Consider the following 13277-nt stretch of genomic DNA (forward strand, 5'->3'; position numbering starts at 1 on the left):
AGGCGCGAGCCTGACCAGTTGGCTGGGGATCCGGTATTTTCACATGTCCGTAACATCCTGGACTCATACCGGCAGGACACCACGGGCATGGCCCAGGTTGTGTCCGTCCTCGAGGGGATCAAGGTCCAGCAGGCCCAGCAACATGCGGAGCTAATAGCCTGTCTACAGCTACACCAACGGAGGATGGAGGACAGACAGGCTGAGCAAGTGACGGCGTCCCAGGGGATTCACGCTGAACTCCGTCGGATGGCCGACACCATGGCCGACCCTCCCTGTGCCAGAAGGCGGAGAACATCACCACCCACAGGGAGGGATCATGAGGAGGAGGAGGAAACATCCGACGGAGCATCCCAGACGTCGTCACGGCCTGCTGCTGAGGTTCCCCGCAGGAAGCCGGGTCGTCCACGGAAAGGACCGTGAGGGTGGCTGCTACATCACCATCTCCCAGGACACCTGGCCTGGCACCTGGCCCACTGGAGCAACAGCATCACAGCATCAAGAGACATTCTCTGCCACATGGCCCTGCTGGTCACTGGCTGACCAATGTTGACAAAGACTGTGGCATGGACTCTGAGGATTTCCAATGGCAAGGACACCAACTCCCCTACTGAACTTTGGATTCCCTAATCCCGGAAAGGCCCTCACTTGGCCCCCCCCCCAATAATAAATCACACTATTATGAGTTGATGCCTGCTGGTAGCATTATTACCTAACATGTGTCTTGTACAGTCTAAACATGCCTGAGTCATCTGTTCACTTCAACCATCCACACCCTGGGGCCTGAGTCTGGCACAGGACACATGGGTCACAGTTTTCTAGGCAAGACAGACATGGAGCACCATACACACCCGTGATGGTCAGAACCAGCTGAGGGGGTGGCCGAACAACCGTGCTGACAGACACATTGAGTACAGCAACAGTCATGCGCAGAGGTCAGGGATCCTGGCCCGTGTCCTGGGGGGCACCCAGGTACGTGTAGACAGGTGGCAGAACCATGTCCTGCAAGCTTGAGTCCGGTGGATGCAGAGAATGGGGTCATGGACAACGTTGGATGCATGGGGATGGCACATGTCACAATACCCACACAGTCATGGACATCATGCCCATTACACAGTCTCAGCACACACACACAGCTTGCATCTTGCCACTCGACACATTGACACATAGCCACAATCAGGGAATACCATGCCAGACATGCAGGATGCACCGTGCCAACACACCAGCATTGACTGAGAAGAGGCACCTTGGAGGCATAGGGACATCTTTAATAGTCATGTGTTTGGGATTGCAGAGGCAACTTGAAGTACACATGAACACATCATGTGGAGTAACATGTGGCTCCAACACTGGCACCCCACTCTGCAGCACAAATGCGTGATAGCCATGGAACTGGCACACAAGTGTCGGATAATAGCTAAATACCCACAGCTGCTCACGGAGAGCCTGCCATACACCATACATCCGCTGATGTGGAAGTCCCACGCCATGTCAAGACAATGTTAACCGTATGTGTCCGAGGGCAGTGTCACACACATTGATGCCTTCATCACAATCCACCATCCCATCACTGATGACTGACAACCAGGCAGCCCATCTATTCAGGTGTACCCAGCTGCATGTCGTGTCCCATGGGGATGCCACATGTCTGCAGAGGACCCAAACCCCGACCGGGGCAGTGTGCACACATCGTGAACAACTGCCACACCCAATACACCCCAGATGCATCCCTTACCCCATGGAGACTTCCAAACGTGTCCGTGCCTGTAACGCTGAGTCAGCCCACGATGCCATGTCCATGAGGAATAGCAGTGCCACAACAATGCAACCAGCAAACGGCATGCGCAGGTACCTGGGGAAGAGAGACACACAAGAAGTCAGCCACAAGAAGCACAGCCACTTGCATGTGCATGTACTCGACACATGTATGTATGACAACATGCTAGGTCACAATTATGTCTGGGGAAATACTACCATCACTGCCACCATCACTCCAGTGACACACCCACACACACCTCTGACCCACGTGCCATACATGCAGGTGGAGACACACATCACAACGCATGCCACACGTGGACCAATGCGTGCACACTCAGACCCTGGTACTCACCACTAAGCAAAGAAGTCGCGTATGAGCCGAGTCCGGATGTCCTCTTGAGGCTCCACATCCTCCACATCACTAGCCCCATTGCCAAGCCCTTCGTCCTCCACGGGTGGATGGTCCTCGTCATCTTGATCCAGGATGAGGGGCACAGCTCTTTCAACTGCCATGTTGTGCAGCATGCAGCAGACCATGAAGATCTTGCAGACCTTCGCCGGGGCATATGGGAGTGCGCCGCCGGTCTTGTGGAGGCACCGGAATCGGCTCTTCAGCATGCCAAACGTCCTCTCTATCACTCGCCTTGTCCGGCCATGGGCGGTGTTGTAGCGGAGCTGGGCCGGCGTGATGGGGTTGCGGAGAGGTGTCAGCAGCCAAGGCATGTTGGGATAGCCAGCGTCCCCTAAATGGAAAGCACATGGATATCGTTAGAACTGGCGAAGCGGTAGTGCTGCTCGGCCAAACAGAATACAGGACAGACAGACTGTACCCACCAACAACACATGCACGTTCGTTGCGCAGCTGCATCATCATATCAGGCATCCCGCTACGCCTCATGATGTAGGCATCGTGTGCTGATCCTGGAAAACGAGCACAGACATGTGAAATCACCATGTTGGACAGACACACCACAAGGGCATTGATGGAGTGGTAGTGCTTCCGATTGCGGTACGCCACCTCCCGTGCGTGTGGTGGTACCAAACCTACATGTGTCCCATCTATGGACCCAATGACATGGGGCATCCCTCCCAGGGCATAGAAACCACGTTTGACCTCAGTCATCTGTTCAGGGGTTGGGAACTTGATGAAGTCATCCAGGTGAATCAACATGGCCTCCAAGAAATCATGCAGCACACCGCTGAACATGCTCTGGGACATGCCACCAACATGGGCTATGGTATATTGGAAGGTACCCGTGGCAAGGAAATGTAGGGCAGCCATTACCTTCAGCTGGGGTGTCAGTGCCGTAGGATACCTGTGCTGCGGTTGCAGGTGTGGTGCCAGTCTCGCCGTCAGCTCCAGAATCAACGGTTGGGTGAAGCGGTAGAGCCGGATCCTGTCATTCTCCTGCATGGTGGCCAAGTCTGGAATTCTTCGGGCAACAGGAGGCGCTCTGCAGTAATTTGGAAGTGACAAGGAAGAGTGAGTGCACTACGAGAACAACTCATGTCTACTGAGCACATGTAAATCTGCCAATACACACATGCCACATAGGGAGTCAGGCATGTGCTACATGCCCAGGACACGTATGGATGCAAGGTGACACTCCTTCCAAGACCCAGCTACACACGGTGATTGAGAACCTCCCCATGCCACGCCATGGGAATAGCTGTGTCCCAGTGCAAGTGAACAGCCCGACGCAAGACAGAAGTGACATACACACACACATCAGCAGAAGTAGGATGCCGATTGTAGAGACTGGTAGCGGAACACCGGAGCCACAGGTCACATGACATTACACTAGGCCTGCCCACACACCTTGCCATGAAGGTGCACATGTCATGACTCACCACACATTCCTTGTGAGGATGCTGACATGGCCTTGTCACGCTACTCCGTGTCCCATGCATACATGTGCAGCTCACATCAGATACCACATGTGGCATGGTGTGCGGAACAGTGTGCAATGACAATCTACACACAGACACATGTTGGTTGCTGCAACGGCTGCAGCTTTTGAGGGTGCTACAACATCAACCTGATGTAAATCCCGGACACATAAATGACATAGTCACATTGTGCACTGTGGGTAGTGACAAGTCAGGTGTCATGACCCCTGTACCGGGCATCATGGGACACTTCCGTGTGTTGGTGTCCGTGCCATGCCAGTGACGCTCACCCCAAGTGTGCAGTACGACATGCACACATGTCAAAGGAGTCAAGGGCATGCCTGGCACACATTGCACCCTCACACAGTACACCTGTACACATCTCATCATACATCTGGTGCCTCCTCCACTCAGGAGGCATGTTCCACATCACAGCCTGTCACACCTGTGCCCCACACATGTAGTAATGCACAGACGATGCCTTGATGTCCATTCCTGGACAAGTATGTCCATCCATGGACAAGTATGTCCGCCCTATTCCTACCTGTGTGTCGACTATCACCACAGTGATGTGTACAAACCGGCGTACTGCTGCTAAGAGGGCCTGTGTATGTTCCCCAATCACTGTGGGAGTGCTGCCGTATGTGTACCCATCGTGATGGCGAGCGTACAGGCATTTGTACGGTCCGTACCACAACGAGTACGCATACGCGTGCAGACCCATAGTGATAGTGAGCGTACAGGCATTTGTACGGTCCGTACCACTACGTGTACGCATACGCGTGCAGACCCATAGTGATAGTGAGCGTAGATGCGAGTGTACGGTCCGTACCACAACGAGTACGCATACGCGTGCAGACCCATAGTGATAGTGAGCGTACATGCGAGTGTACGGCCCTCTCACTATGGGTCTGCACGCGTATGCGTACTCGTTGTGGTACGGACCGTACAAATGCCTGTACGCTCACTATCACTATGGTTCTGCACGCGTATGCGTACTCGTTGTGGTACGGACCGTACACTCGCATCTACGCTCACTATCACTATGGGTCTGCACGCGTATGCGTACACGTAGTGGTACGGACCGTACAAATGCCTGTACGCTCACTATCACTATGGTTCTGCACGCGTATGCGTACACGTAGTGGTACGGACCGTACACTCGCATCTACGCTCACTATCACTATGGGTCTGCACGCGTATGCGTACACGTAGTGGTACGGACCGTACAAATGCCTGTGCGCTCACTATCACTATGGGTCTGCACGCGTATGCGTACTCGTTGTGGTACGGACCGTACACTCGCATGTACGCTCACTATCACTACGGGTACACAGACCCATAGTGATAGTGAGCGTACAGGCATTTGTACGGTCCGTACCACGACGAGTACGCATACGCGTGCAGAACCATAGTGATAGTGAGCGTACAGGCATTTGTACGGTCCGTACCACTACGTGTACGCATACGCGTGCAGACCCATAGTGATAGTGAGCGTACATGCGTGTGTACGGTCCGTACCACTACGTGTACGCATACGCGTGCAGACCCATAGTGATTTTGAACGTCGGCATGCATGTACGGGCCGTTGCCATGCATTTGGGGTGCCCTAGGGCCCGGAAACGCACCGTACCTGTGTGTGATTCTCCTAATTACATAGGGGACAAGTATTAAGGCCTACATGCATGCTGGTTGTCATGGCGACCAGGTTCAAATTTCGATTTTGTTCTGGAAGGTGCACAGCAGAAGTCAGTTGGAATTCTTCTACTTTGTTGCAATGTGTTTGTGGGGCTGACATCATGCAGGAGAATGAAACCGATAGAGAACCCACAGACTGCTAGGTTTGAAGGGATTGGTGGAAACATAGGATGCAAATGTGAGTGACCAATCACTCTGTACTCCTGTGCATGAGACTGGGCAGAAGGCCACATATAAGGCAGCCAGGTCCCATGAGGGATTACTTGCCTGCACATCTTTGCATTTGTCGACCAAGCTGCTGCTACTGATTCCCTGGAACCATGTCAAGGGCTGTGGAGAGGACACAGCCATTCACCCTGGAGGAGAACATGGCTCTGCTGGATGTGATCCTCCCACAGTACCCCATGCTGTATGGGCGACCAGGGTATCAGGTGAGTGCATAGGCCACTGCCACAGACTGTCCCTATGTTGTGACTGTGTCTTCAGGCATTGTGACCCGGTGTGACACACATGCCATGTACTGTCGGGGGGGTACCAGGGGGGGGGTGCCTGATGTCTCCCAGCAGTGCCCTGAGACAGGAGGGGTGTGTGCAGAGTCCTCCCAGCAGTGCCCTGAGACAGGAGGGGTGGGGACCTATCACTAACAGCAGTGCCCTGAGACAGGAGGGGTGGGTGTGGAGTCCTCCCAGCAGTGCCCTGAGACAGGAGGGGTGGGTGTGGAGTCCTCCCAGCAGTGCCCTGAGACAGGAGGGGTGGGGACCTATCACTAACAGCAGTGCCCTGAGACAGGAGGGGTGGGTGTGGAGTCCTCCCAGCAGTGCCCTGAGACAGGAGGGGTGGGGACCTATCACTAACAGCAGTGCCCTGAGACAGGAGGGGTGGGTGTGGAGTCCTCCCAGCAGTGCCCTGAGACAGGAGGGGTGGGGACCTATCACTAACAGCAGTGCCCTGAGACAGGAGGGGTGGGTGTGGAGTCCTCCCAGCAGTGCCCTGAGACAGGAGGGGTGGGGACCTATCACTAACAGCAGTGCCCTGAGACAGGAGGGGTGGGTGTGGAGTCCTCCCAGCAGTGCCCTGAGACAGGAGGGGTGGGTGTGATGCACAGTGTGAGCCTTGATCATTGATTGTGACATTGCCATCATTCCACCTGAGTACCCACTATGGCACGTACTGCCTTTTCCCTCACCAGAGGATGATGTCCCTATGACAGAGGTGCAATGCGTTGTCTGCATTACATGCCATGTAGTAACCAGCTATTATGTTCACATATGTCTCTCTGTGACATGTGGCTGGTGTATTGATGTGGTGTCACTTGTACTTCCTCACAGGTAGGCGCCTCTGCCAAGGAGCAGATCTGGCTGACCGCCGTCAGTGCCGTGAGGCGTGTGGATGGTCGGAGGCGGAGCCTGTCCCAGGTGAGGAAACGCTGGCAGGATATCCGGTGCTGGACGCGGAGGATTGCACGGCTCCTGCTGGGGGACTCACCTGAGAGCCACAAGAACCGCGGCCGCCGCCGTCTGACCCACCTCCACAGGCGTGTGCTGCCGGTGGTCTTTCCAGACCTGGAGAGGCGCTTACAGGCGATGCAGCAGGCGGAAGGGGGTAGGTACATGTGCGTTTGTTGTGTGTCACCGGCATTTGTAAGGGCACAGTGGCATTAATTCACTGGCAGGGTTTAAAGGTGCTGTGCCCATCCAGTTTGCCCAAGTGTAGCGCTGCGCCCCTGCCACCCTTCCCCTCCTTGCAATGTGTTCCCTGGTCTGTGTGTAGTCACTCCTTCACAAGGTAATGTAGGCTGGCGCTTTGTCCACGAGAACAATGACTGTAGCATCATGGGTGGTGGTGGTGGGTAACAGGTTGTGGGACCTTGCCTGTGAACTGTCAAGTTCACTGCATGTGGGTTCCATGTCAGTTGGCACTGATGCTGGCTCCAGACATGGGAGTTGGTCTCTCATGTGTCATGCCTTACAGCGCGCATGTCCTATGTAGTGGCCTGTGACATGATGTGCATGAGTGTGCGCTACGCATAGTGCAGGGATGGTGACGTGTGTAGCAGTCATTCCCATTCAGCCATTCAGTAGCATGTAGTTGCGTGCCCAATACTGTCCCCTGGGGCACCTTATCCTCAGTGTTGTTTGTGTCATCATCAACGTGGACACTCTCACTGTCTACAGCGTAGGTTGTGCTCTGTGCCATTGTCCCCTGTCACCATGTATATAGACGTGCTATTATGTACAGGTGTCCACTGTGCAGCCTGACCTGATTGTCCCTCTTCATACTCACAGTTGCCAGTGCCTGTGTGTCTTGTTATACTCATCTGAGGATGGGCACTGGTACCTCATTATTTGTACAGGCGCACCTTTGCTGTTTTGCGTCCAATCTAGCCTTTTGCCTGCCACTGTGTTTATCACCCAGACTATGAGATGTTGGTGCCACCTGTGTCTCAGCAATTAGCATCGTGTGGGGGTTGCTTGGGGCGGGCAATGCCTATGTGTCAAATCCTGATTCCTAATTGCTGGGTCTGGACAGTGTGTGATGTTACTGGACACACACGCAAGGTGCAGTGACCGAGTTATGTTGGGCATGTTTGCAGCATTACCTATGCAGCATGTGTCTCAAGTTCATGGATATTGTCCCTGGTCATAGGTATTTTCACAAACGCTGTGTGGTGCAGAGGCAGTGCAGGATTGTCCCCAGGGCCTGGGTGCTATGTCAGACTCCGTTTCCTGTCATCAGCTATTGTCTCATGCTCTCCATGGTATTTCAGTGGCATGGTGGCTCAACCAACTGTGTTTCATGCCCTACATCGGTACCTTGTTTTGCAGATGTTAGGGATCTGCCTCTTCAGGCTATGCAATGTTGACTATGTAGATTGGACTCATGTGACAGATGTGTACAGGTGTCTGATTAATTTCTGTCTCTCCACCCTGCCCACAGCATCGTCGGGGGACACAGAGGGAGACATGGACACGGACCAGGCGGAGGGACCGAGCACCAGTGGCAGCCGTGACATCGGGGCTGGCACATCGAGTGGGACAGAGGCGGAGGATAGTGTGGCCGAGGACCTGTCGACTGGCACATCAGACTACGAAGCTGACAGGTCCGAGGAGGATGTCTCAGGGTTGGCGGAGGCTGCACCAGCAGCTGACAGTGGAACAACACCTGCCACCGCCCCCTCAGTTCCCACCAACCGCCTCCCACTTGCTCGTGTCCCTTCCCAGCGTGCCCGGTCACCGCATGTCTCCTTCCTGCCAGGCACCGCACCCCCTGCCCCTGTCTCCACTGCTGCCGCCAATGCTGAGTCTATGGACATCCAGCGGCAAATGCAGGTTGGTCAGGCTGCGATCCTGAATGTCCTCCATTCCCACGGGAAAACCCTCACCAACATCGAGGCATTCTTGGAGGGCATTCATTCTTTGCAGGCTGACCAACGCAACTTGCTGAGGTCCCTAGACTCCACACTGACTGCAGCAGTGGGTCTCCTGCAGCGCGACCTCCCCCCACCTACCCCTGCCCCATCCACACTTCCCACTTCCATGCCTGTCCCACGTACACCCAGACGTCGGCATGCACCCACCACAACAGACACAGGCACCACACCAGCAGGGAAGGTCCACCGCACTCCTCCTGACACGCACACACAGGGTGAGATAGGCACACCCACTGGGTCGGGGGGCAAACGTGTGACACGCAGCCAGAGTGGGAGTCCGCATTCCACACAATCCACTCCCTCCAAATCCCCTCCCCTCAGCTCTCCTGGCCACATCTCCCCCAAGGACTCCTTCATGGCCGCTCTGTCCCTGAGCCCCACAGTGACGCCACCACGCAAGCGGTCAAGGAAGTCCTCGGTCAGGGTGGTTGAGTCTCCCCCCCTGTCTCCACCCTCCCCCGGTGGCGCTGCAACCCATCCCTCTGAACCCCCCCCCTCCTTGGGGCCTGAGGTCACTTCGGGTGCAGGGGACTCCCTGGAGGACCTTGCTAAGGTGTGTAGTGCCATCCTGGCCTCCGCCTTTGGCCATGACACACCCCCTGTGGTTGAGTCCTCCATCCCTGCACCCACAACGCCGCCCCTTTGCCCTGATGTCCCTGCGGTGCCTGTTGCTTCCCCCCCCCCTGATGCCCTCACCAGTATGGAAGACGATGGCATTTGACTGTGCAGGCAAGGTAGGGGACACACATCCCACTGTGTCCCCCATGCAGCTGGGAATAATTGACTGCCCTATGGCCTTTGTTGACTTTGAACTGCCGTTGATCCACGGACATTGTGCTCATGCTGATTAAAGCTTATTTTTTTTTTCATTATCACACTCCTGCTATGGTGGTATTGGTGTTGGTGGGGCTGCTACATTGTTTTGGGTGGTGTTTAAGGCTTTGGGTGTGTGGGATTTGTAGTAGTGTTCTGCTCTTTGGGGCCACCCTAGGATCTGTGTGCCATCACAAGGTGTTGGCTAACTTTCTTTGTTCATGTAAGCAGTTACTGCATGGTGCACTTGTCCCAGGGTGTATTCCTTCCTCTGTGTACCCAGCTTTCTTCCCTGCAGGGTGATCCCAATGTTTAGCGCAGAGCTGTGTCTACATGAGCTGTGTGTGTGACGGAGCCCTTCTACTTTGGCCATGCATGCATGGCCATGTCTCCACCTGCAACAATCGTGGCATCCTTGGTGATCACTGTACTTGTGTGTGGAGTCAGTTGACATGAGTTCATGGGGACATGTTCCCTTGTAGGCAGTATGGATGTGGGTAATTGTGGCATCACACACATGTGTTACACCCCTCCTGGGTGTGGACACTGCTGGGAGGACTCTGCACCCACCCCTCCTGGGTCTGGACACTGCTGGGAGGACTCTGCACACACCCCTCCTGTCTCTGGGCACTGCTGGGAGGTGTCTGCACCCACCCCTCCTGGGTCTGGACACTGCTGGGAGGACTCTGCACCCACCCCTCCTGTCTCTGGGCACTGCTGGGAGGACTCACCACCCACCCCTCCTGGGTCTGGACACTGCTGGGAGGACTCTGCACACACCCCTCCTGTCTCAGGGCACTGCTGGGAGGTCTCTGCACCCACCCCTCCTGTCTCTGGGCACTGCTGGGAGGACTCACCACCCACCCCTCCTGGGTCTGGACACTGCTGGGAGGACTCTGCACCCACCCCTCCTGTCTCAGGGCACTGCTGGGTGGACTCTGCACACACACCTCCGATTTCTGGATATGTGCGCTTGGCACATACACGGTGGGGTTACGCACACTGCATTAGAGGTGAGGGTACGTGTCTACTGACACTGGTGTGGTGGGGGTACGCTCCGTACGTCCGCGGGTGTGGGTACGGGTCGTACTTACACTGTTGGGCAGGGGGGTACGCTCCTTGCATTCGTGGGTGGGGGTTCGAGTCGTACTTACACTGTTGGCATGGGGGGTACGCTCCGTACGTCCGCGGGTGGGGGTACGGGTCGTACTTACACTGTTGGGCTGGGGGTACGCTCCGTACGTCCGCGGGTGTGGGTACGGGTCGTACTTACACTGTTGGGCAGGGGGGTACGCTCCTTGCATTCGTGGGTGGGGGTTCGAGTCGTACTTACACTGTTGGCATGGGGGGTACGCTCCATGCATACGCGGGTGGGGGTACGGGTCGTACTTACACTGTTGGGCAGGGGGGTACGCTCCTTGCATTCGCGGGTGGGGGTACGGGTCGTACTTACACTGTTGGGCAGGGGGGTCCGCTCCTTGCATTCGCGGGTGGGGGTACGGGTCGTACTTACACTGTTGGGCTGGGGGTACGCTCCGTACGTCCGCGGGTGGGGGTACGGGTCGTACTTACACTGTTGGGCTGGGGGTACGCTCCGTACGTCCGCGGGTGGGGGTACGGGTCGTACTTACACTGTTGGGCTGGGGGTACGCTCCGTACGTCCGCGGGTGGGGGTACGGGTCGTACTTACACTGTTGGGCTGGGGGTACGCTCCGTACGTCCGCGGGTGGGGGTACGGGTCGTACTTACACTGTTGGGCTGGGGGTACGCTCCGTACGTCCGCGGGTGGGGGTACGGGTCGTACTTACACTGTTGGGCTGGGGGTACGCTCCGTACGTCCGCGGGTGGGGGTACGGGTCGTACTTACACTGTTGGGCTGGGGGTACGCTCCGTACGTCCGCGGGTGGGGGTACGGGTCGTACTTACACTGTTGGGCTGGGGGTACGCTCCGTACGTCCGCGGGTGGGGGTACGGGTCGTACTTACACTGTTGGGCTGGGGGTACGCTCCGTACGTCCGCGGGTGTGGGTACGGGTCGTACTTACACTGTTGGGCAGGGGGGTACGCTCCTTGCATTCGTGGGTGGGGGTTCGAGTCGTACTTACACTGTTGGCATGGGGGGTACGCTCCATGCATACGCGGGTGGGGGTACGGGTCGTACTTACACTGTTGGGCAGGGGGGTCCGCTCCTTGCATTCGCGGGTGGGGGTACGGGTCGTACTTACACTGTTGGGCTGGGGGTACGCTCCGTACGTCCGCGGGTGGGGGTACGGGTCGTACTTACACTGTTGGGCTGGGGGTACGCTCCGTACGTCCGCGGGTGGGGGTACGGGTCGTACTTACACTGTTGGGCTGGGGGTACGCTCCGTACGTCCGCGGGTGTGGGTACGGGTCGTACTTACACTGTTGGGCAGGGGGGTACGCTCCTTGCATTCGTGGGTGGGGGTTCGAGTCGTACTTACACTGTTGGCATGGGGGGTACGCTCCATGCATACGCGGGTGGGGGTACGGGTCGTACTTACACTGTTGGGCAGGGGGGTACGCTCCTTGCATACGGGGTGGGGGTAGGGTCCGTACATATCCGTCCCCACGCTATGTGATGTTTGTGCGGCCCGTACCCAGGCCTTTGCCACGTGGGTGCGATCCGTCCCGCCATTGTTGGGGTGACGTGTGTGGGCGTGGTCCGACTCGTACCCACGCTCTTCAGGCGTGGGTACGGGACGTACCTGTCTGGTTGTGTTGCCGGTTCGCGTGGTGACGGACTTCCGTTGTGGCGGTCGCTGGATTATCAGGACACGCCCCCACCCCCTCGTGGTGACCAGGGCATGGGAGTCAGGTATGTCCAGGCCATGTGTAGTGTGTCACTCATGTGGTTGTTTTGTGGCCTGCCCTGGTAGTGCCACCCCCACCCCACCCCACTTTCCCCCCTCCCTTAGTTATTCTGACCTTCTGCGGCGTCTGCGTCGTAACCTGTAGAGGAGGTGTACTGCTATGAGGGCAGGGATGACTCGTAGGTTCGGGTCCATGTCTGTCCGTCGCGTACTGGTACTCCTTGCTCGCGTCGTCCTGTCGCGTACGGGTCCTCCTTGATCGCGTCGTCCTGTCGCGTACGGGTCCTCCTTGGTGGCGTCGTCCTGTGTGTCCGTCACGTACTGGTCCTCCTTGTTCGCGTCGCCGTCTGTCCGTCGCGTACTGGTGGTCCTTGTTCGCGTCGTCCTGATTTCCCGGCAGTTTTTGGGTGCCGCAAAATATTCACCGTGCGGGGTGACGTCGGTGCGAATCGTGATTCCTGGGTCGTGAATGGCTGGCTGCGTGCGTCCCGACGTCAGGTCGGCGCTTTCCCGGATCGCATTGGTAGGTGTTTTTTGTTCGGTCGGTCTTTTTTACGATTCGTACGGTAATGGTGTACCCGTGCGAATCGTAATTCCATGTTTGTATATTTTGACGACCGGGTACGCGTCGGACGGAGAATATGCTCCGTCCGACGGTTCGTACCCGGTTTTTACCGGATTGTGATCGGCACCTAAGTGTGGCAGTTGTGCATTTGTTTGCATTATCTGGATATGACTGTAGTTTAAACTTGATTCAATTGCTATCACTGGGAGCACTCCTTGGGTGTGTTGCTTTCATCCAACTGAAAGTCTTCTACATTCATTAAAAAGCACACTGACATAATGCTCCTCAAAGAAAGG

General features: G+C 56.4%; 1 protein-coding gene across 2 annotated transcripts in view; it reads left to right on the forward strand.

Moving 5' to 3' along the window:
• The window catches only part of DGKB (diacylglycerol kinase beta), a 1940047-nt gene that overhangs the window by 415580 nt on the left and 1511190 nt on the right, over nucleotides 1-13277 (forward strand). The gene's annotated exons all lie outside the window — the stretch shown is intronic.

The sequence above is a fragment of the Triturus cristatus genome, chromosome 10, assembly GCF_964204655.1.
Source record: "Triturus cristatus chromosome 10, aTriCri1.1, whole genome shotgun sequence".
Lineage (NCBI taxonomy): Eukaryota > Metazoa > Chordata > Amphibia > Caudata > Salamandridae > Triturus > Triturus cristatus.